Source organism: Zingiber officinale, unplaced genomic scaffold (assembly GCF_018446385.1).
Source record: "Zingiber officinale cultivar Zhangliang unplaced genomic scaffold, Zo_v1.1 ctg40, whole genome shotgun sequence".
Classification (NCBI taxonomy): domain Eukaryota; kingdom Viridiplantae; phylum Streptophyta; class Magnoliopsida; order Zingiberales; family Zingiberaceae; genus Zingiber; species Zingiber officinale.
Genome location: NW_024589942.1, coordinates 59,244 through 84,470, shown reverse-complemented (window position 1 = coordinate 84,470; position 25,227 = coordinate 59,244). Strand labels below are relative to the sequence as shown.

The window sequence follows — 25,227 nt, the reverse complement described above, 5'->3', positions numbered from 1 at the left end:
AAGCCAGGGTAGACTCACTTGTCTTCAAAGCCGCCTCCAGCTGTTAAAGTTTATCAAAGGCAGCATGGGAAATGGTCCGAGCAGAGGCCGCCGACTCCCCGATGGCACGCAAATAGGCATCCAAGCTTCCCAGAGAAGGCTCAGGAGGAGCGGAGGAAGCCGCAGGGTGCTCTAGTTCTTGAAGACGTGCCTTGAGCACCGCGTTCTCTCGCTGAAGCTCGGTCGCTCGTTGCACGGCACTCAGACTCGCGGAGCAGGTCTACGAGTGGCCGGAAGAGGAGAAAGGGGGTTACGGAAATACACGGATACCAAGGAAAAGAAGAGAAGGAGCTTACCGCCACCAGGGAACGAGCAATTTGATCGAATTCCCCCAAAGGGGAACTGCTCTCCCAGAACTGCTGACTGGCTGATTGCCAGGAGATGGCCAGGTCCCCATAGAAGTTGACCCTACCAAAGATAGGCGGGGAATCGGCAGCGGGCGTGTGGGCCGGGTCGGTCTCCGAAGGGAGCCTCCATAGCGCTTCAAAGGCTGGGTCTGTAGAGGGCAGGTTCAGGATCGGCGTGGCCGAGCTCGGAGGCGCGTGAAGAGGAGAGGCGGAGGGAGTCAGTGAGTCCGGGGGCTGGTCGCCAGAGGGCGCAGGCGGGGCAGGGAGCATACTCTGGATTTGCGCCGAAGCAGTCAGGTCCAACGGTGGGTCTGCCACCTCCAGATCAGAGGCCTTCTCCTGGACCAAGCTTGCCTCTTGAACCGAGCTCGTATCCGAGGACCTGGTGGGGGAAGAAATGCTCACTACGCGTTGACGACGGAGAGGTGGAGGAGAAGTTGTGGTGGCTGGGGCTGTTCTCTTGCCCTTGCGCGTAAGGCGCAGCTTCATAGTTGGCGGGAGAGAAGACACTGGCTCTGCGAGCGATGGCTCGGCCACAGGTTGATCAGCGATGCGGGATAGGGCTGAGTCTGCAAGGCTGAGAGCTGGTGGCTCAATAAGCAGCGGGGCGTCCTCTGCCTCATAAGTCTGGGGTTCCGAAAGCGGCGAACCGGAGGCGACAGCGGGATCAGAAGGTAGACCTTGCGTCAGCTCTTCGTTCAAAGCTTGCAGAACGGCCACCGCAGGTGTCTCTTTGCTAGCAAAGGAGCGGAGTAGGGCGGCCACTACAAGAATAAGGGGGAAAAAGCACCTCAGTTAGCGAAGAGCGGCAAATAAAAAGTAACATCTTACCAAAAGGAGCTCTGATTTCTGTGGAGACAGGACTAAGACCAAAAGCGTGCAGAATGCCTTCCAGCATCAGCACGGACAGGCGAACAACAACACCTCTTAGCTTGTCCGCAGCTGCGGAGCAGGCAGGTTCGTGGACATGCGAAGGGAAGTCCGAAGCGAGGAGAGAACGCCATTGAGAAGGCCCTGTTAAGGGGGCAGGGGGCTTAAGGAAGAAAAAGCGAGATCTCCAGCCTTTATTGGAAGAAGGTAGGTCGTCAAAAAACTTAAGGCCCGGCTTGGCCTGAACATTGAATACCCTCGCCTCAGCTCGCCGGAAGGAATAGAAGTGATGGAATAGTCTTGCGGTCAAGGGGATTTGGTAAATGCGGCACAAGATGATGGTTCCGCAAACCGCCCGGAACACATTGGGGGCAAATTGAGAGATACCAATCCTGCAATACTGACTCAACTCAGAGAGAAAAGGATGTAACGGGAAGCGGAGACCGCCTACGACCTGATCCTTAAAGACTGTGATAAACCCTTCAGGGGGAGAGGAAGGATGTTCGTCTGTCGTGGGGAGGCGAAACTCATATGTCGGGCCTACCCCCAGGTTGGATTGCAGTGCAGACAGGTCGTGGTGGTCTAAATCGGAAATGTAATGTGAATACCAGAGGGGGTCCTTACCATCCATGGCTGCGAAGAGCAAGCAGGTGAGGGGGACGAAGACAAGAAGGGTCACAAGTCGGGCGCAAGCAGGAAGACGAGGAGCTGCACTGCTAAAAACGGCTGCAAACGAAGGGAGAAAGAAGGCGAAGCATCGGGGTAAGGAAAGTGGATTGCCTTTAGGGTTTATAAAGCCCGTTCATTCCTAGGAAACATCGAGAGTTGAGCCGAATATCTTTTTGGGGCAACGTGCCTCAACACCGTCGGATGGGAAATAAGCGTCGAAGGGTGCAAAAGGGGGGCAGATGCTGGCGTCAGGAGGCGTGCGCAGTAAAGGCGCCGGACAGGTGTCATCGCGAGAAGGAACGCATTAAAGGTCGACAAGGCAAGGTAATCATGAAAAGGCGTGGCCTCAAAGAAGAAGCATTCTTCGTGAGAGGCTCGAGGCTAGGCGGGAAGTTTCATGAAGCTACAGAAGCCAAGCAATTCAAAAGGGTCATAGGTAAGACGGGGCAGCAGAAGCGATTGCCAGACCAGAAAAGTAGCAAGTAGATCTGTGGGGATGTTCCTCGATCGAGCAAGCAGCTCTGCATAGGTAGCCCTGATCCGAACAATTGACCAGGCGCGTCGCGAGGACTGCGAGGTCACCATAAGATGCAAGGGCACTGTGGCCCAGGGGTTGAGTAAGGGTTTTTACGCTCCCTCTTCCATTCTTAATTCTATACTGTGCGTAATACAATTGCAGGAAGAAACGCGACACAAATGAGTACGCCCAAAGCTAGCAATAGCGACCAGATTAACTAAAGCAATGAGGCCGGCGTAGGCGGCACGGATGGAGGCGAAGAAGAGTGATGCATCTAGGCCTTTGCCGTTTGGGGGTTATTACTGGTCTCGGACCAGTGCCATCGCCACCGGTCTCGGACCGGAGTATCATTACTGGTCTCGGACCAGCGCCATCGCCACCGGTCTCGGACCGGAGTATCATTACTGGTCTCGGACCAGCGCCATCGCCACCGGTCTCTGACCGGAGTATCCAGACTCTCGCCTCAGTGCGAGTTATAAGTGAGCTCTGCTCTCACGCCCAAACGACCTTTCAGGTCGACTCCCAAGCGAGAATTATAAGTGAGCCTCGTGCTCACGCCCAACGACCTTTTAGGTAGGTAGCCCCAGACTCTCGCCCCAGTGCGAGTTATAAGTGAGCTCTGCTCTCACGCCCAACGACCTTTCAGGTCGGCTCCCATGCGAGAATTAAAAGTGAGCCTCGTGCTCACGCCCAACGACCTTTTAGGTCGGTAGCCCCAGACTCTCGCCTCAGTGCGAGTTATAAGTGAGCTCTGCTCTCACGCCCAACGACCTTTCAGGTCGGCTCCCATGCGAGAATTATAAGTGAGCCTCGTGCTCACGCCCAACGACCTTTTAGGTCGGTAGCCCCAGACTCTCGCCCCAGTGCGAGTTATAAGTGAGCTCTGCTCTCACGCCCAACTGTTGGTTGCTACTCGAAAACCTATAGGTTCCACTGTATAAAATTTTGAACAAAGGTCTGAACCTTTTCCTAGCTACTATGTGTTCTTTTAAATTAAATTTTGGATCGCCTGCGGAACTTAACACATTTGATCCAAAACTTAATCTATTTGTTCTTTTAGGTTTTGACTTGGATCTCCTGCGGAACTTAACACGTTCGACCCAAGTCTCCTTAAGTTATTAATTCCATTAAATATTAATTTCCATAATTGGTTCCCAGTACTGACGTGGCGAGGCACATGACCTTCTTGGATATGGGAGCAACCACCACCGACTAGACAAAACCTTTTATAGAAAGATAATATTTAATTTCCTAAAATAACTTTAGGTTAACCAAAGAGAACAATCAAATCACAAGGAAAAGAAAAAACAAAAGAACACAACTTCGAAAAACATATTCGAAATTCTAGAACGTAAGCCTCTTGTATTTGGTATTATTTCCATAAATAACTAGCATGATGCGGAAAGAAAAATTACTAGTTATACCTTGTAGAAAAACCTCTTGATCTTCTACCGTATTCCTCTTCTAACCTCGGACGTTGTGTGGGCAACGATCTTCCGAGACGAGAAACCACCAATCACCTTCTTCTCCTCCTAGCTAGGTTCGGCCAACAAAGAGGAAGCTTCACCAAGGAAGAAAATCAAAACACTAACCAAGCTCCAAGAGATGCTAGCTTTCTCTCCTTCTTCTTCTTCTCCGAGTAGTATCCGGCCACCACAAGAGCTCCAATGGAAGAGAAGGGTTCGGCCACCACAAGAGGAAGAGAGGGAGAGGATGGCCGGCCACACCAAGGAACAAAAGAGGGAGAGAAATAATAGATGTTGTGTCTCATGAAGGCACCCTCACCCCTTCTTTTATATTCCTTGGCCTAGGCAAATTAGGAAATTTAATTACAATAAAATTTCCTCAATTTCCTTGACATGATTTAATTGAGAAAAATAAAATAAAATTTCCCAAATTAAAACCAATGGCCGGCCACATCAATGAAGGAAAAATTAGACAAGTTTTAATCAACAATTAAAACTTCCTAATTTGTTTCCGGAAATTTTAAAAATAAAATTTCTCTTTAAAAATCTCTTCATGGTTGATAAAAGGAAATTTCTATAATTTTAATTTTATCAACATGTGAATAATTTTAAAGAGAAAATAAAATATCTCACCAATCTACAAATAAGGAAAGAGATCTAATCTCTTTCTTTAATCTTTTGTAGATCTTTTACAAGAGAGATATTTTAATTTTAATTCTTTTTAATAAATTATTTCTTCCACATAATAAAAATTAAAATCCCTTTTAAATCTAATTTGGTCGGCCCCCACTAGCTTGGGTTCAAGCTAGGGCCGGCCACCCAATATTATACCTAGGCCGACCCTAGCTTGTTCCCAAGCTAGCTTGGCCGGCCCCTATTGGGTGGGTATAGAAGGTGGGTATAGGTGGGTATAGAACTCTATAAATAAGAGGCTATGATAGGGACCGAGAGGAGGAATTGGTTTTGGTCTCCCGATAAAATTAAGCATCCCGTGTTCGCCCCGAACACACAACTTAATTTTATCAATAATAATTCATTCTACTAGAGAACTATTATTGAACTACCGCACCAATCCCAAATTACATTTTTGGGCTCCTTCTTATTATGAGTGTGTTAGTCTCCTTGTGTTTAAGATATCGAATGTCCACTAATTAAGTGAGTTACTGACAACTCATTTAATTAATATCTAAGTCCAAGAGTAGTACCACTAAACCTTATTATCATGTCGGACTAAGTCCACCTGCAGGGTTTAACATGACAATCTTTATGAGCTCCTCTTGAGGACATTATCAACCTAGTATCTCTAGGACACAGTTTCCTTCTATAATCAACAACACACACTATAAGTGATACCATTTCCCAACTTATCGGGTTTATTGATTCATCGAACTAAATCTCACCCATTGATAAATTAAAGAAATAAATATCAAACATATGTGCTCGTTATTATATTAGGATTAAGAGCACACACTTCCATAATAACTGAGGTCTTTGTTCCTTTATAAAGTCAGTATAAAAGAAACGACCTCTAATGGTCCTACTCAATACACTCTGAGTGTACTAGTGTAATTATATAGTCAAGATAAACTAATACCTAATTACACTACGACCTTCTAATGGTTTGTTCCTTTCCATTTTAGTCATGAGTTACTGTTTATAATTTATAAGGTACTGATAACATCATCTTCTGCATGTGACACCACATACTATGTTATCTACAATATAAATTATATGAACAACTACAAACAAATGTAGACAATTTGACCAAATGTGATTTTTTATTCATAATGAATGTTTACAAAGCTTAGGCTTTCAGTATACACTCCAACAATCTCCCACTTATACTAATGACTAAGCTGCCATATCTTCTACCATACATCTGATTCTCATTCCCTCCACATGCCGATCGAAAGCTTTCGCCGGAAGGGCCTTAGTGAAAGGATCTGCCAGGTTATCCGCTGATGCAATCTTGGCGATGACAACTTCTCCTCGCTTCACGATATCTCGTATCAGGTGGTACTTGCGCTCTATATGTTTACTTGCCTTATGAGCTCATGGTTCCTTCGAGTTTGCAACTGCACCGCTATTATCACAATAAATTGTGATGATTTTGGGCAAACCAGGAATCACATCTAAGTCCATTAGAAAGTTCCTGAGCCATACTGCTTCTTTAGCTGCCTCAGAGGCTGCTACATACTCAGCTTCCATGGTTGAGTCCGAAACGCATTTCTGCTTAACACTCCTCCATGAAATGGCTCCACCTCCTAAAGTAAACACATAGCCTGATGTAGACTTACTGTTATCCCTATCTGATTGGAAATCTGAATCCGTGTAACCCACAGGGAGCAAATCGTCTGCTTGGTAAACTAGCATATAATCTCTAGTCCTTCTCAGGTACTTTAATATATGCTTTACCGTAGTCCAATGTCCTTGTCCAGGGTTACTCTGATATCTGCTGACCATGCCCACGACAAAACAAATATCAGGTCTCGTACATAGCATTGCATACATTAGGCTTCCTACAGCTGAAGCATAAGGAACTGCTTTCATGTCCTCTATCTCTTTCAATGTCTTTGGAGACATCTCTTTAGATAGAGCTACTCCATGTCTAAAAGGTAAGAAACCTTTCTTGGAATCCTGCATGCTAAAACGAGCAAGGATTGTATCTATATATGAAGCTTGGGACAGACACAACATTCTTTTCTTACGATCCCTTATAACTTTGATCCCAAGAATGTGTGCACAATCTCCTAAGTCCTTCATATCAAATTGTTTGGACAACCATACCCTTACGTCTGATAATACCTTGACATTGTTGCCAATTAACAAAATATCATCTACGTATAGTACAAGAAATACCACCACGTTTCCGTTACACTTCTTATATACACAAGACTCATCCGGACTTTGAATAAATCCATATGACTGAATTACTTCATTAAACCGGATGTTCCAAGATCTTGAAGCTTGCTTTAGTCCATAAATGGACCGATTGAGCTTGCACACTAGATGCTCTTTGCCTTTTTCAATGAACCCTTCTAATTGCTTCATATGGATGTTCTCTTCAAGACTTCCATTAAGGAAAGCTGTCTTGACATCCATTTGCCAAATCTCATAATCCATATGAGCGTGATGGATAAGAGTATCCGGATAGACTTAAGCATGGCTACCGTGAAAAGTTTCCTCATAATCGATTCCCTCTTTACGAGTGTACCCTTTCGCAACAAGCCTAGCTTTGAAGGTTGCTACCTTCCCGTCCATCTTTTCCTTCCATAGATCCACTTACATCCAACGGCTTTTATACCATCAGGTGGTTCTACAAGCTCCCTGACCTTATTAGAGTACATAGACTCTATTTCAAATTCTTTGCCTTTTGCCAAGATGTTGCATCTATATCTTGGAGTGCTTCATATGTTCGTGGATCAGGTTCATGTTTACCCGGATCAAACCAAGACTCTCCCAAAACATGAATCTTTCAGTGTCTTACAACCCTCCCACTACGACGAGGCATTCGTGGTTGTGTATCATGTGTGACACGTGTTGCGTCTCTTGTGGTACTTCATCTTGCACTGTTGGTATTGAAGTAGGCATGTCCTCTCTAAGTTCTTCTAAAACAACTTTACTCTGGGCTTGTGATCCATTATATAGTCTTCTTCTAAAAGCGGGCATTGGTGCTAACAATGACCTTCCGTCTTTAGGACTATAAAATAAACCTCCTTTCGTTCCTTTGGGATATCCTACAAACACGTGAACTTCGTATGAGATTGTAACTTATCAAGATCTGGTTTTAGCACATGTGTTGGACTACCCCAAATCCGAATATGTCTTAGACTGGGTTTCGCCCATTCCACAATTCTATGGGAGTAGAAGAAATTGATTTAGAAGGTACTAAGTTCAGCATGTACTGCTGTTTCAGAGCATATCCCCAAAACGAATTTGGTAATTCGAATAACTCATCATCGATCTAGCCATCTCCATAAGAGTCCTATTCCTTCGCTCGCTACACCATTCTTGGGGTGTTCCAGTGCGAGACAATTGGGATTGAATCCGGCCTCCGATAAGTAATTCCTAAACTCTCCTAAGAGGTATTCGCCACCACGATCGACAGTAGTGTCTTGATACTTTTACCTAATCGTTTCTCCACATCGCCTTGTATTCTTTGAACTTATCAAAGCACTCGGGCGCATTAGGTAAATGTATCCATATCTTGAATAATCGTCATGAAAGAGACAAAATATTCAAACCTCCTCTCGCTTGGACAGACATAGGACCACACAAATCAGAGTGAACCAATTCTAACACTTCTTTGGCTCTATACCCCTTGGCCTTGAACGGCCTTTTGGTCATTTTACCTTCTAAGCAGGATTCACAAGTTGGAAAATTTTCCAACTCTAATGAACTCAAAAGTCCATCGGCTATAAGCCTCTGAATCCTACTTAAGTTAATATGACCAAGCCTTAGATGCCAAAGATATGCTTGGTTCATTTCCGAAGGTTCTTTTCTCTTTTTTGAATTAGAAGATGAGTTATAAATTTCCATGTTTTGCTTTGTGGAAGAAATTGGATTTAAAGTATACAAATTGCCAACTAATGCACCAGAACAGATAATCACTTTATTTCTTTTAATAACTACATCGTTACTGAAAGAAACTGAATATCCATCTAAAAACAGTTTAGAAACCGAAATTAAATTCTTTCTAAAATTGGGTACATAAAGATAATTTCTTAAAATCAAACTTTTATTTCTACTAAAAGATAAGTAGACGTCTCCCACTGCAACAGCTGCCACCTTAGTAGCATTGCCCATGTAGACGGTAATCTCCCCTTCAGATAGTCGTCGGGTTTCCTGGAACCCCTGCAAGGAATTGCAGACATGATCAGTGGCTCCCGTATCTACACACCAGGTGCTGGTAGATAACACCGCTAAACATGTTTCAACAACTAGAGCATGAGATATACCTTTGTTTTGGTTCCTACGAGGACAGTCCGCCTTCCAATGTCCTGCCTGCTTGCAGATGAAGCACTTGCCCTTGGGCTTCTTCACTCCAGCTTTAAATCCCGTACTCTGAGATTTATTCACTTTCTTTGCTGAGCCAGCTTGTTTCTTCTTCTTCTTTCCTCTCGGTTTAGAAGTAGAACCATTTTCAACAAAGTGAATTTGAGAATGTTGACGAAATAATCCTTTATGTCAGTAGTTCCCCTAATGAATAAATCCTTTTATTCATATTATAGTTCAGGTGCTCAAAACTTCTAGGTAGCGTTTGGAGGATCATATCGATCTGGGTTTCCCCATCAATTTCTCCTCCAAGGATCTGTATCTCGTTCAGATAAGCCATCATCTTTAGGATATGATCCCTTACAGGAGTACCCTCTTGCATGGTGGCTGTCATTATCTTTCTCATAGCTTCTTGTCTAGAAGCCCTATCCTGATGACCAAAGAGCTCCTTGAGATTGTTCATAATATCATAAGCTCTTGGTAAATCTTGATGTTGATGTTGCAATACATTTGACATTGAAGCCAAAATATAACACCGCGCCATCTCATCTGCCTTTACCCATCTCTTATGATATTCAATCTCCTCTTGGGTAGATTCACCAGTGGGTGCATCAGGACATGGTTCAGTCAGTACAAATTTATAGCTTTCAGCAGTCAGCACAATGTCCAAGTTCCTTTTCCAATCTATGTAATTAGGTCCAGTAAGTCTATTTTGTTGAAGTATGATGGACAGTGGGTTGAAAGTCATCCTAAGAATCACAAATAACTTTTGGTCAGAACTCTAAATTTAGAATAAAATTGATTCCTCAAACAATACTATTTTAAATTAACCAACACCTCATAACACCGTGAATTTTGTATGTCACGTTAGTGTGGACGTATACAAATTCAACATTTGTAAAAGGAGGGTTTTAACCCATTAATTTTATTATCTTGTCAACCTAACTTTTTGACAAATAAAATTAATAGTTGGTATTATTTGGTCACACAAATAATAGTAGTGACTCCGTTGGGGAGGATACTATTAGATGTGTCTAAGTGTATACCATTACTTGACACTAAGTCCATTAATAAGATTATGCCCCTTCCGTTGGGGAAGATCACACGCTCTTAATTAATTTCCTATAGTCATCCAAAAATGGAAGTCTGTTCTAGTGATCCACAAACAAGCTCATCCGTTATGGAGGAAGGCACTCAGAGCCAACGCGCAAGCTTGTTTGTATCACTTACAAACCAGTAATGGAGACCATGGGATTTATTTAAAATCCCTCTCCCACTTAGTTATTTATAAATGAGGAATTTTAACTATGCTAGCCTACTAAACTTGTAAACTAACATGCATACACAGCACAATATAAAAGCAATAAATAGAAAATTTAATTTTCAACTATTATGGCTTTTATCTCTAGTTGTTCTCCATGTGTTGTCATCCCAAGCTGCTGTCATATTTGGCCACCGCCACCGGGTCTAGCTGTCGCATCCATCTTGCCCTTAGTTCCGCTGCGCCTCTGGTTCCTAGAAGGTTCCACGCTTTACAAGATTCGATCCACGACATAAATAGAATTTTACATTTTTTGATCCTATATTCCATAAAAGGAATGTACATGTATCTAGATCAAAAATAAAATCCTAATAAAACTAAATACAGCTCCTGCTGTATTTTAATACAATCATGCACACACATATAAATGCCCTTGACATGTCCAAGGGTCCAATCACACACATAATAACTAAAAGTCATAATAGTTGGATCCTGCATCCACAAAGTTAGCACATCCTACTATTAACCTGCCTAAAGTATGTATGACATGTGCATAATTAAACTAAATACCAAATACACAGAGGCAAAACCCTAGCTCTGATACCAATTTTTGGTTGCTACTCGGAAAACCTATAGGTTCCACTGTACAAAATTTTGTACAAAGGTCTGAACCTTTTCCTAGCTACCATGTGTTCTTTTAAATTAAATTTTGGATCACCTGCGGAACTTAACACGTTTGATCCAAAACTTAATCTATTTGTTCTTTTAGGTTTTGACTTGGATCTCCTGCGGAACTTAACACGTTTGACCCAAGTCTCCTTAAGTTATTAATTCCATTAAATATTAATTTCCATAATTGGTTCCCAGTACTGACGTGGCGAGGCACATGGCCTTCTTGGATATGGGAGCAACCACCACCGACTAGACAAAACCTTTTATAGAAAGATAATATTTAATTTCCTAAAATAACTTTAGGTTAACCAAAGAGAACAATCAAATCACAAGGAAAAGAAAAAACAAAAGAACACAACTTCGAAAAACATATTCGAAATTCTAGAACGTAAGCCTCTTGTATTTGGTATTATTTCCATAAATAACTAGCATGATGCGGAAAGAAAAATTACTAGTTATACCTTGTAGAAAAACCTCTTGATCTTCTATCGTATTCCTCTTCTAACCTTGGACGTTGTGTGGGCAACGATCTTCCGAGACGAGAAACCACCAATCACCTTCTTCTCCTCCTAGCTGGGTTCGACCAACAAAGAGGAAGCTTCACCAAGGAAGAAAATCAAAACACTAACCAAGCTCCAAGAGATGCTAGCTTTCTCTCCTTCTTCTTCTTCTTCTCCGAGTAGTATCTAGCCACCACAAGAGCTCCAATGGAAGAGAAGGGTTCGGCCACCACAAGAGGAAGAGAGGGAGATGATGGCCGGCCACACCAAGGAACAAAAGAAGGAGAGAAATAATAGATGTTGTTTCTCATGAAGGCACCCTCACCCCTTCTTTTATATTCCTTGGCCTAGGCAAATTAGGAAATTTAATTACAATAAAATTTCCTCAATTTCCTTGACATGATTTAATTGAGAAAAATAAAATAAAATTTCCCAAATTAAAACCAATGGCCGGCCACATCAATGAAGGAAAAATTAGACAAGTTTTAATCAACAATTAAAACTTCCTAATTTGTTTCCGGAAATTTTAAAAATAAAATTTCTCTTTAAAAATCTCTTCATGGTTGATAAAAGGAAATTTCTATAATTTTAATTTTATCAACATGTGAATAATTTTAAAGAGAAAATAAAATATCTCACCAATCTACAAATAAGGAAAGAGATCTAATCTCTTTCTTTAATCTTTTGTAGATCTTTTACAAGAGAGATATTTTAATTTTAATTCTCTTTAATAAATTATTTCTTCCACATAATAAAAATTAAAATTAAAATCCCTTTTAAATCTAATTTGGCCGGCCCCCACTAGCTTGGGTTCAAGCTAGGGCCGGCCACCCAATATTATACCTAGGCCGGCCCTAGCTTGGTTCCCAAGCTAGCTTGGCCGGCCCCTTATTGGTGGGTATAGAAGGTGGGTATAGGTGGGTATAGAACTCTATAAATAAGAGGCTACGATAGGGACCGAGAGGAGGAATTGGTTTTGGTCTCCCGATAAAATTAAGCATCCCGTGTTTGCCCCGAACACACAACTTAATTTTATCAATAATAATTCATTCCACTAGAGAACTATTATTGAACTACCGCACCAATCCCAAATTACATTTTTGGGCTCCTTCTTATTATGAGTGTGTTAGTCTCCCTGTGTTTAAGATATCGAATGTCCACTAATTAAGTGAGTTACTGACAACTCATTTAATTAATATCTAAGTCCAAGAGTAGTACCACTCAACCTTATTATCATGTCGGACTAAGTCCACCTGCAGGGTTTAACATGACAATCTTTATGAGCTCCTCTTGAGGACATTATCAACCTAGTATCTCTAGGACACAGTTTCCTTCTATAATCAACAACACACACTATAAGTGATACCATTTCCCAACTTATCGAGTTTATTGATTCATCGAACTAAATCTCACCCATTGATAAATTAAAGAAATAAATATGAAACATATGTGCTCGTTATTATATTAGGATTAAGAGCACACACTTCCATAATAACTGAGGTCTTTGTTCCTTTATAAAGTCAGTATAAAAGAAACGACCTCTAATGGTCCTACTCAATACACTCTGAGTGTACTAGTGTAATTATATAGTCAAGATAAACTAATACCTAATTACACTACGACCTTCTAATGGTTTGTTCCTTTCCATTTTAGTCGTGAGTTACTGTTTATAATTTATAAGGTACTGATAACATCATCTTCTGCATGTGACACCACATACTATGTTATCTACAATATAAATTATATGTGTAGGATCGAAAAGAATTTAGATATCTCCACAATGACATGATATTGTCCACTTTTGGCCTAAGCCCTCATGGTTTTGCTCTTGGGCTCTACCCAAAAGGTCTCATGTCAATGGAGATATCTTTCTCTTATAAACCCATGATCTTTTCCATGTGTTTTCAATATGGGACTATGTTTGCAACCTTGCAACCCCAACAATCCCCCCCTCAAACAAAGGACCATGGGCTTCCCACGTCCGATCCTTGACCCACCAGGTCTTCCTGCCCCTCGGTCTACCTGACCTACTAGGACTTCCTGCCCCTCGGTCTACCCGACCTACTAGGACTTCCTGCCCCTCGGTCTACCCGACCTACTAGGACTTCCTTGCCTAGCCGCAACTAGGACTTCCTGCCCCTCGGTCCACCCGACCTACTAGGACTTCCTGCCTGGTGTCTGGTCCTCTTAATCCGAATATAGGAGCCCCCACTTTCTTTGTTCGAGGTCAATATTGTACTCACATGGTTCAATTATACCATAGCTCTTGTGCACAGTCGGCGGTTAAACCTTCTGGCAGTCCGGGATCTGATACCAATTGCCTTGAGTTTGCCGTTGTTTCCAAAGGCAACTGTTCCTAGGCTTTTGTAAGTGAGTTGAGTGAATTTAGTGTGATCTCCAGTCATATGTTTGGAGCAACCACTGTCCAAAATCCACTTGGTTTCCTACAATAAGTATGATTTAAAGTTAGTCTTTTGAGCATGCATTATTTAAGTTTAAAATTAGCTTAAGTTTAAAGTTTTGAAAAATAATTTTTAAGTTTGAAATTAAAATTTTGAAAATAATTTTTTAAGTTTAAAATTAGAATTTTGAAAATAATTTTTTAAGTTTAAAATTGGAATTTTGAAAATAATTTTTAAGTTTGAAATTAAAATTTTGAAAATAATTTTTAAGTTTGAAATTAAAATTTTGAAAATAATTTTTTTTTTTAAGTTTGAAATTAAAATTTTGAAAATAATTTTTTAAGTTTAAAATTGGAATTTTGAAAATAATTTTTAAGTTTGAAATTAAAATTTTGAAAATAATTTTTAAGTTTGAAATTAAAATTTTGAAAATAATTTTTAAGTTTGAAATTAAAATTTTTGAAATTAACCCTTATTCATCTCACCCGATCTATATTATCAATCAGGGAGTCCTATGATTTTGTGAGATGAAATTAGATTTTTTACTTATGGAGTTTTGGTTTAACTTGTGTTAGATTCAGATTTAGCTTTGGTCTCCACAAATAGGCATTCTTCGGATAAATTTCTAAGCTTGGTGAGTCACATGGACATCATTAGAAGTAACCAACCTTTCGAGATTTTCCGAATAGTCCTATCCACGGAGCTTAGTACTAAATCTTGGTCTAACTGATTAGGATCCATTTAAGGGTAGATTCGGTCAGTTCCACTTGGCCAAATGCACCAGATCGAAGCCATATCTTTCTAGACATGCGATGCCCAAGCTTCCCTAACGTACTATCATCCAAAAATTTCACCAGTACCATGATTCAAGTTAAACTTGGTCTCTAATCCTAATTACCCTGCCGGGTTAGTTTGTTTTTGGGTTACCCTATCGGGTAAGTTAGTTTTGGAGGTGCCAGCTATTCTGGAGCCTCCCCCTGAATTATTGGCCATTCATTTAAATTTTGGTTTTAGGTTTGTGTCGATTCTTTTTATAGTTATGGTTAACTTGGTGATAATTTTGTTGATTTTTAAGGTGTTTAGATTTTGAATTTGTTTTAGGTTTGTATTTTGGATTTTGGTTTGGTTTATTCGATTTTATATAATGTATTTTTTCTTTAGGTATATAATATTGATTAATTCCTACTTGCGTGGTCAGACACGCTTTCGGGACCCAAGCTTGATTAGTTGATTTGTATTGAGTTATTAACGACTTAAAAGTTTTATTTGAGTTTGACTTGTATCCGAGTCCGGTTTTATTATAACATGCCTTTTGATTATTTAGGATTAAGTCTAAATTTTTTGATCTTGTTGTGAACTTTTCTAACATTTCCTTTAAATTGTTGATCTCATTTTTTAGTGATAAATTTTCTTCCTCAAGTGTTGGATCTTGAGTTAGATTTGAATTTATGATTTGTTCCTTGAGGTTTTGATTTTCCTCAAGAAGTGATTTGTTTTCATTTTCTAAGTTAGTTAATTTACTATTTAAACAAGAAATAATTCTAAAAAAATTTTGTTTAAATTAAAGTATACCTCATTCGGGCCTTCGGAAACGAGTACGGACTCGTGGCTTGTTTTGGGTTCAGACCCGTCTTCATCTTCCGATTCATTTTCTGTTTCAGCTTCGCGGGCCATCAGTGTGAGGTGGCTCTGATGTTTCTGCTCTTCTTCCTCTGATTCGTCCGAGGAGTCGTCCCACGTTGCTTTGAGTGCCTTCTTTTTGGTTGGCTTTGATTTGTCGAACTTCAGTCTTGGGCATTCGTTCTTGTAGTGTCCCTTTTTATTGCAGCCGTAGCAGGTCACGTTCTTTTGTTCTGAGGGAGAGCTGATCTTTTGAAGGTCCTTTTTGCTGAAGCTCCTCTTTCTTCTGGTGAACATTTTTCTTACCAAGTTTACCAGGTGTTCTTCATCTTCAGAGTCTTGGTCGGAGTCTTCTTCAAATTCAGGTTTGCTTCTCTTTTCTTTGGAGGACCCTGCAAATAGAGCTATACCTTTCTCGGCTCCAGCATTAGTTTGTTCGTGTAATTCTAATTCACAGAAAAGCTCATCTAATTTTAATTTAGAAAGATTCTTAGAAATTTTGTAGGCATCCACTATTGATGCCCACAAACTATTACGTGGAAAGGCGTTTAATGCGTACCTTATCAAGTCTCTGTTCTCCATCTGGTGGCCTATCGCATGAAGCCCGTTGAGGATGTCCTTGATCCTCACGTGGAGTTGATTCGCTGTTTCTCCTTCCTGTATTTTTATATTAAAAATTTTATTTAAAAGCAGGTCTCGTTTTGTTACCTTAGCATCGCTTGTTCCCTCGTGCAGCTCGATCAGTTTGTCCCACAGTTCTTTAGCGTTTTTGTGTGGACCAACTCTGTTTAGCTCTTCTCTTGTTAGTCCGCACTGTAGAGTGTTGATCGCTTTGTTTTCTGTTGACGCCTTCTTCTTCAAGTCAGCTGTCCATTCTTCAGGATCCAGTATATTTCCGGAGGTGTCTGCCGGAATTTTGTAAGGTCTCGTAATGCTTATCCACTGGTCAAAGTCGGTTTTGAGGTAGACCTCCATGCGCTTCTTCCAGTATGGAAAGTCGTCCCCGTTGAAGAGTGGAGGTCGTACTGTGCTGAATCCTTCTTGTTGGGACATTCTGTGATGATCTCACTTGGTTACCAGGATTCATAAACTCTAATACTTAAGCCTGGAGGTCTAGAGTTCGAATCCTGGGGGAGGCAAAAATCCACTGGCCAGGGATGGAAAGTCCTAGTGAGTAACGACACGGCCAAGGGTCGTCGGTCGACGACATAAGGGCCGACGGTCGACGATATGTGAGGTCGCCAATGGGCCGCCAAATGGGCCAAGAGGGTCGGGTCGTTACAATCATCTCACTTGGTTACCAGGATTCATAAACTCTAATACTTAAGCCTGGAGGTCTAGAGTTCGAATCCTTGGGGAGGCAAAAATCCACTGACCAGGGGTGGAAAGTCCTAGTGAGTAATGGCACGGCCAAGGGTCGTCAGTCGACGACATGAGAGGTCGCCAAATGGACCGCCAAATGGGCCAAGAGGGTCGGGTCGTTACAGTGTTGCACTAATATAAATTGATTAAGTTAACGAAACACCAGTTTTTAAAATTAATTAAAAAAAACAAAGGAAATTCACCCCTGTCTGATTGGTGGTTGCACCAAATCAGAGCGGTACTTGCTCTGATACCACTTGTAGGATCGAAAAGAATTTAGATATCTCCACAATGACATGATATTGTCCACTTTGGGCCTAAGCCCTCATGGTTTTGCTCTTGGGCTCTACCCAAAAGGCCTCATGTCAATGGAGATATCTTTCTCTTATAAACCCATGATCTTTTCCATGTGTTTTCAATATGGGACTATGTTTGCAACCTTGCAACCCCAACAATATGAACAACTACAAACAAATGTAGACAATTTGACCAAATGTGATTCTTTATTCATAATCAATGTTTACAAAGCTTAGGCTTTCAGTATACACTCCAACACCAACGACCTTTCAGGTCGGCTCCCATGCGAGAATTAAAAGTGAGCCTCGTGCTCACGCCCAACGACCTTTTAGGTCGGTAGCCCCAGACTCTCGCCCCAGTGCGAGTTATAAGTGAGCTCTGCTCTCACGCCCAACGACCTTTCAGGTCGGCTCCCATGCGAGAATTAAAAGTGAGCCTCGTGCTCACGCCCAACGACCTTTTAGGTCGGTAGCCCCAGACTCTCGCCTCAGTGCGAGTTATAAGTGAGCTCTGCTCTCACGCCCAACGACCTTTCAGGTCGGTTCCCATGCGAGAATTATAAGTGAGCCTCGTGCTCACGCCCAACGACCTTTTAGGTCGGTAGCCCCAGACTCTCGCCCCAGTGCGAGTTATAAGTGAGCTCTGCTCTCACGTCCAACGACCTTTCAGGTCGGCTCCCATGCGAGAATTAAAAGTGAGCCTCGTGCTCACGCCCAACGACCTTTTAGGTCGGTAGCCCCAGACTCTCGCCCCAGTGAAAGTTATAAGTGAGCTCTGCTCTCACGCCCAACGACCTTTCAGGTCGGATCCCATGCAAGAATTAAAAGTGAGTCTCATGCTCACGCCCAATGACCTTTTAGGTCGGTAGCCCCAGACTCTCGCCCGAGTGCGAGTTATAAGTGAGCTCTGCTCTCACGCCCAACGACCTTTTAGGTCGGCTCCCATGCGAGAATTAAAAGTGAGCCTCGTGCTCACGCCCAACGACCTTTTAGGTCGGTAGCCCCAGACTCTCGCCTCAGTGCGAGTTATAAGTGAGCTCTGCTCTCACGCCCAACGACCTTTCAGGTCGGCTCCCATGCGAGAATTATAAGTGAGCCTCGTGCTCACGCCCAACGACCTTTTAGGTCGGTAGCCCCAGACTCTCGCCCCAGTTTGAGTTATAAGTGAGCTCTGCTCTCACGCCCAACGACCTTTCAGGTCGGCTCCCATGCGAGAATTAAAAGTGAACCTCGTGCTCACGCCCAACGACCTTTTAGGTCGGTAGCCCCAGACTCTCGCCCCAGTGCGAGTTATAAGTGAGCTCTGCTCTCACGCCCAACGACCTTTTAGGTCGGCTCCCATGCGAGGTTCAAAAGTGAGCTCTGTCCTCACGCCCAACGACCTTTCAGGTTGGCCCCCACGCGGGGATCAGAATTCAACTCCTCTGCGAAAATCATAAGCGAGCTCGGTGCCTATGCCTGACTACCTTTCTGAGAGATGTGCCTCACCTTGAGCGGAGCGTTTTCCATAATCAGGTCAGCTACATCTGGCTTTACTTTACGCAAATTTCAAATATGCAGCAAATACGCAGGGCAAAGGATGCGGAACGTCATCTACCCTACTCCTAGAGCGTCAGTATTAACTACGAAATCAGGTTTTGCGCGTTCATTACAGTTTTAAGTCTTAAGCACTATGTCGGTTTTATTATCCAAAATTCATACATGAAAAGGAATCATGAAGCGATTCTTGACTCTTACATACGGACCAGTTCCTAAAAAATACTTGCTAGATGAAAATTGAGCAGGAAAGACCATGTCGAAAGGAGACAGATGTACAAGCACCGCAGCACAGTCCAATAAGAAGGTGATACAGCCAAGGCCACAAGCAGGAATGCCGTATGACAAAGGAGCCACTGAGACAACTATCCCCCAGACCAGCTTTGACTCGGGGAAGGAATTGGCCCTGGGGAATGAACACTTCCGCGTGAAGACCTGTCGGGAGATTCAGGGGCGTTCACAGCTCGAGCCAGCTCCACGCGTAAAGATCTGATGACCGCTTACTGCTGAGTGATAGTGCGTTGCTTATCCTCGAGGCCCGCGCGGAGGAGGGAGAGCTCCTGTTCATGCTCTCGACGCAACTGTTCCTGAAGACCAAGTTGACGCTGCAGGCTAGCCTGGCACTGCTCCTTCCTCGTCTTCTCCACATCCACGCAGTACTTTGCAAGGCGATACTGATCTTCCATGGAACGCAGAGCAGCTACCTGGCGATCTTGATCCTGAGACACGCGATTTAGCTCGCGCTCTCTCGAGACAAGTAGCGTGGTGAGTTCGTTTACCTGCATTTGGGAGGGCGGCTGGTCAACTTCCTGAGAAGAGGGAGGAGAATGCATCGTGTGGGGAAGCGGGTGGCAGAACGCGAGTAAGACAGCGTAAAAAAGAAGGGATAGCATGGAGAAGCGACCTTAAGGCTCCTTATAAAGAGGAGTAGCAGCTAAGTCAAAGCAACTGCGTGGGCGCGGCGCCCCAAGCGACTGGCGATGCAATTAAGGAGGCATGGTATCCCAGGCGACACTACACAAAGGTTGAGGTGGAAGCCTAGGCGACGCGACACAAAAGTTGGTGCGTGACGCAGGAAGCAGAGCGCGCAGAGATACGCTGAGATCATAGGGATATGCTGAGATCACAAAGATGTGCTGAGGCAGAAGCACAGAGATATGCTGAAGTCTCAGAGATATGCTGAGGTCATAGAGAGGTGCGAAGGTCTAGTCAGTCAGACTGTCGTCCTCCTTCAACTAGACTTGTGAGGGAGGCTTGTGATACGGTTGGTAATGGAGGGGCCCATGAGGAAAGGGTTAGAAAAGTCAAGGCTATATGGCGGTCAAAAGTCAAAAGGACGTGGTGGTCAATAGTCAAGGTGATGTGGCAGTCAATGGTCAGGCTGACGGGGCGGTTAAAGGCAAGCAGGTGTGATAGTCAGAGGTCAGGCAGGATGATCGATCAAGGGGGCAAAGCAGCCGGAAGACGAGGAAAGACGTCAAGCGGAACACAAGTCACGGGTCGGCATCGGCAGGGCTGTTTAGGGGAAGTCCGATCTATAGGCCGGCGATTCAAAGAACGGGGAGTATAGGCCAATGGGTCGGAAGCGGCAGAGCTGATCAGAAGCAGCCCGAGCTACAGACCTGCGGTTGAGGACCAGGAAATACAGAGCGCAGGATACAAGTCGGCATCGGCAGGGCTGTTTAGGGGAAGTCCGATCTATAGGCATGCGATTCAAAGAACTGGAAGTATAGGCCAATGGGTCGGAAGCGGCAGAGCTGATCAGAAGCAGCCCAAGCTACAGACTTGTGGTTGAGGGCCAGGAAATACAGAGCGCAGGATGCAGGTTGAAGATCAGCGTAGCTGTGTCTAGATAGCTAGGGCTGCAGGGCTGCGATTTGGAGGCCCGGAAATGCAAACCACGGGTGCAGGCCGGTGCAGGTCACAGTGAATCGGGGGAGCTAAGTAGTACGGGTGCGGAGAATCTCAATGGTCCGTCAAGGAGAATCATTACATATCAACAATGCGGGCGAAGGCGGAGGTTCCTAAGACGAAAAGATGCCCTCATAACCAGTAGTAGCCTGCCAGTTGTCCCTCACTACAAGACAAAATCCATGTACGAAGGCGGAGGTTCCAAAACGGAAAGATGCTTGCACAACAAATGGCAGTACGACAGGTGTCCGGAACTAGGCGACAAAGCCCAGCGTCTAACGTTTTTTCTGACAGGATGGCAGGCTCCAAAAGGAGGAGGCATAAAAGGCGAGAAATCCCTCGTATGCAGGTACACGCACACACTCCCTCGTCACTTTTTTCCACAACTGTCTTTTCTTCTTCTTCTCTCTGCTTTTTTCTGGGGAAAAAGGACTTGACTTAAGCGTCGGAGGGCCTGATCCGGGGACTTTTTCCCTGGGTTTCGGTCTCTAACGTGAAGGGGGAGATCGTCTGAGTGTGTGCAGGGTCCTGCGACAGCGTCAGCCACCCGTGGGAGCCGAGGCATCTTCTACGACCTTCCGTCAACCATCGGGACACCTCGACCAGCCTTCGTCCGACTCAGCCTCCGGACGGGATCAAGCGTCAACATTTACAAAACCGTGCCTGATTTCTGCACTGCTTATGTGATAAGCAAAGACAAGCTCTCCTCTGTTAAAAATGCGATCCGACCAGCTCCGGTCGTTTCGCCTTTGAGAATCCAGCTCCAGAAACAAGCCAACGCAGATCAACCAAGTCAACAGGAGAAGAAAGGTACGATGATCGACTTAACTTGTCATTTGGCTCGACTAGTTTCACGAACAACTGAAGGAGGCATACATTTGTCAGGTGATGCTGCAGCTGCGACTCTCAATCTGAGTAAAGAAACAGAATCAATCAAGTAATTAAGATAAGCAACATGACAGACGTGTAGGTATCTGTTCGTCCTCTCATCTCGCCTCTCTGTTTCAATGCCTTCGAACAGGTCACCGTTGACGAGAGGGGCCTATGCATATAAGTCTGATGTAGATTTGACGTCGGGCAGTGACATATCGTTTGTAAGCAGTGGGAGGAGGAGCACTGATCAGGTCTTCCCTCCGAGGATCTATTGCCTGCCTGACAACGACCTTGCTCACAGCTTCGAGTCTCGACTATCGCCTCGCAAGTCTGTGGGTGTTCATTCCGCTATGAACGGGTACTCTTTTTCTCAGGAGAGCTTTGCATCTGACGCATCGGTACGTGAATACAGTTAGCAAAAGAAATCTAGAAAGCACAAAAAGTTTTGTGCATGATCGCTCGAATGCATGCCTTGGAACTTGCAGGAATATCAAGAAGCAGAGATAAATAGACTGAAACTGGAACTCAAGCAGACAATGGATATGTACAACGCAGCTTGCAAGGAAGCGCTTCTGTCTAAACAGAAGGCAAAGGAGTTCCATCACTCGAAGATGGAGGGGAAACAGAGACTCGAAATCGCCCGACTCGCGGAAGAAGCCGCCTTGGTTCTGGTAGAGAAGGAGAAAGCGAAGTGCAAGGCAGCATTGGAAGCAGCCGAAGCAGCCCAAAGAAAGGCGGAACTGGAAGCGCATAAAAGGAGAGAAGTGGAGATAAAGGTCATGAAACAATCCGTCGACAAGAATCCCTCGAATTCGTTTGTGCAAACGGACGCGAGGTACAGGAGATACAAGATCGAGGAGATCGAGGAAGCCACAGAGTACTTTGCGGCGGACAAAAAGGTTGGAGAAGGAGGGTACGGTCCCGTCTACAAATGCTATCTCGATCACACGCCTGTTGCCGTCAAGGTACTGCGACCGGATGCGGCCCAGGGGAGGTCTCAGTTTCAGCACGAGGTTGAGATTCTAAGTTGCATCCGGCACCCAAACATGGTCCTCCTCCTCGGTGCTTGCCCGGAGTACGGTTGCCTGGTGTACGAGTACATGGCGAATGGGAGCTTAGAGGATCGCTTATTCCGGCGGGGGAACACGCCGCCCATTCCCTGGCAATATCGGTTCCGCATCGCCGCAGAGATCGCCACGTGCCTTCTCTTCCTCCACCAAACGAAGCCGGAGCCTCTGGTTCACAGGGACTTGAAGCCTGCAAACATCCTGCTCGATCAGAACTACACCAGCAAGATAAGCGACGTCGGCCTGGCCCGCCTTCTCCCGCCCTCCGTGGCAGACCAAGTCACTCAGTACCGCATGACGACGGCGGCCGGGACGTTTTGCTACATCGACCCGGAGTACCAGCAGACGGGCATGCTCGGCACCAGGTCTGACATTTACTCCTTTGGAATCCTGCTGCTGCAACTGATCACTGCGAAGCCTCCCATGGGGCTGACCCATCAAGTGGACCGCTCGATCGAGACGGGAACGTTTCGACAGGTGTTGGATCCCTCCATCCAAAATTGGCCGATCGATGAAGCTTTACGGTTCGCCAAGTTAGCACTCACCTGCGCAGAGCTGAGAAGGAAAGACCGGCCGGACCTAGGAACAGTCGTATTGCCGGAGCTCAATTGGCTGAGAGCTTTTGGGGAAGAAAACACGCAGCAATTCGCAGTGGACAACAACGTCGGCACCTCATCGTCACACGATCGAGTTTCTGTGCAGGTAAGGCGTTCAGTCCCCTAAACTTGACCTGCATGTCACTAGATTGAGCTTCCATGACGTTCTCTTTTGTTTCCTTCAATCATTCAGGATATCAGGAGTGGCCCTTTGCATCAGCAATCAGGATATCAGAGCTCGAGCCAATTTAGCGGATCGTCGATCAACTGAAGAACGTCGAGCACATCATTGGAATATTTCAATATATCGTTGAACAAAATGCAAATATTGCCTCTCCATGCACACTCAGCAATCAGTTAGATGTCAAAAATTAAGTTGTGAAGATTGTAATATGTGCACAGTTCTAAATCTATGTTGGATCATTTTCACTGTTTGGCAATGTATAGCTGTAATAGTTGATAATTCTAAATGCATGAATTAAAATGAATTAATATGATAAAGATTTACAGTGATCTCCTATAGATCTGTAATCGATGATGGCAAGATTTGTTGTCGGAAGAACGATCACAGGATCGGAAAGTTCTCCGTAATTCCACGAACCAAATCTCACCGCCTCAGATGTTCTCTTTCTCTCTTTCTTATCTTTTTTTTACGTTGTCAAATGATCCTTGGACGCTCCCTTTATAAAGAGAAATAACTCAGGAGTATAATAGACTTTTCCATTAAGAGTAGTGGAGAAAATGGACATGTTTCCATGTTCTCATTTCCTACATCTCCCACTCGTCCAAGGTAAGTCACTAAGACAAGTTCATTCAGTTAAGTCACAGACTAGTTAGTCACAAACACTAAATAAGTCACATAGACTATTTGAGAGTTTAGTCACATAGACCATATTAGAACATTCAATCCATACTCAGAGAAAATGGTTCGTGTGACAGCAAACACACTGAGCGATAGTTGCTAAGAAGATTGTTACATCTTACATAGCCGCTCTCTGAGCAATCAATACTAACAAAGTTGTTACACTTTACTTATCCGCTCATATAAATTAGAGACACACTCTACATAGCACATAGCCTCTTTCCTGGTGGCACATAGCCTTTATCCAGGATCCATCCAATCTCCTAGTGGCACATGACCATTATCTTGGAGATATCCATGTCTTGCTATTTTACCCAAATTAAATCATTTTTATTTACTTCAATATGAACTTCTCTAATTCCTTATTATGACCATTATGTCAAGAGCATATTTCATATCCAATATTCACATTCATTTCTATACATAACAGAAATGGGTCGACCAGTGAATAACATCAAATGATGTAAATATATTTAATCTTCCTTTTTAGTTAGAATCTATTCATACTAATCAGTCGCTTTCCCAGTTATGTTCCATAGACCGAATCATACATAGTCATATGATACATGCTAAAGTAGCAGAAATTGATTAGAACTTCAAGTAAACAGCTAAACAGTCACTAAGGTAAAAACTGAGATTAACTTATAATCTCAAAGGTCTCACATAGTAGAGAAACAAGGATCCATTCTCTAACTACCTTTATTGTCATAATAGCACATGTGGTATGAATCATATATTACGATGTTATTCTCTTTACTAAAAAGAGCGCATGTTGTGTTCAAATTTGTTAGGACCGAAAAGTAGCTAGAGGGGGGGGGGGGGGGGGAATAGCTTCGCGTTTGCTCGTCGTGCTTCGTTGCTTGTTTCTTCAAAGTGATGCGCAGCGGAATACAAAGAAACAAACTACAACAATGCTAACAATAGGATTTTACTTGGTATCCACCTCACAAGAGGTGACTAGTCCAAGGATCCACGCACACACACACACCTCCACTAATAAACACTCCTTTTCGGTAACTACCGAAGGCGGAGAAGCCCTACAAGACTCTCAATACAAGTAGAAGAAAGGGTAGTAAAGAATAAGCAAAAGCTTACAAGAGATGCAGTAAAAACCCTAGCTTCTTCTTCTTCTCATTGCAACTCGCCTCTTGACTTGGATGAACCTCCAAGAACCTTCAAGAACTGGCGGTGAGGAGCTTAGAGAGTGCTGGGGAGGAGCTGTGATGAATCTGGAATGAATCGGTGAAGTTCTGCTGAAGGAAATGAGCGCCTGCGGCTTAAATCGACGCTAACGGTCAAATCCCGATCGATTGGAATGCTCCCAATCGATCGGGGAGGCTTTGGATCGATCCACGGATCGATCCAG

At 43.7% G+C, this 25,227-nt stretch overlaps 1 pseudogene; it reads left to right on the top strand.

Annotated features, from left to right (window-relative positions):
- The window catches only part of LOC122037431, a 39,201-nt pseudogene extending 15,931 nt beyond the window's left edge, over positions 1-23,270 (top strand).
- The last annotated feature ends 1,957 nt before the right edge of the window (positions 23,271-25,227 follow it).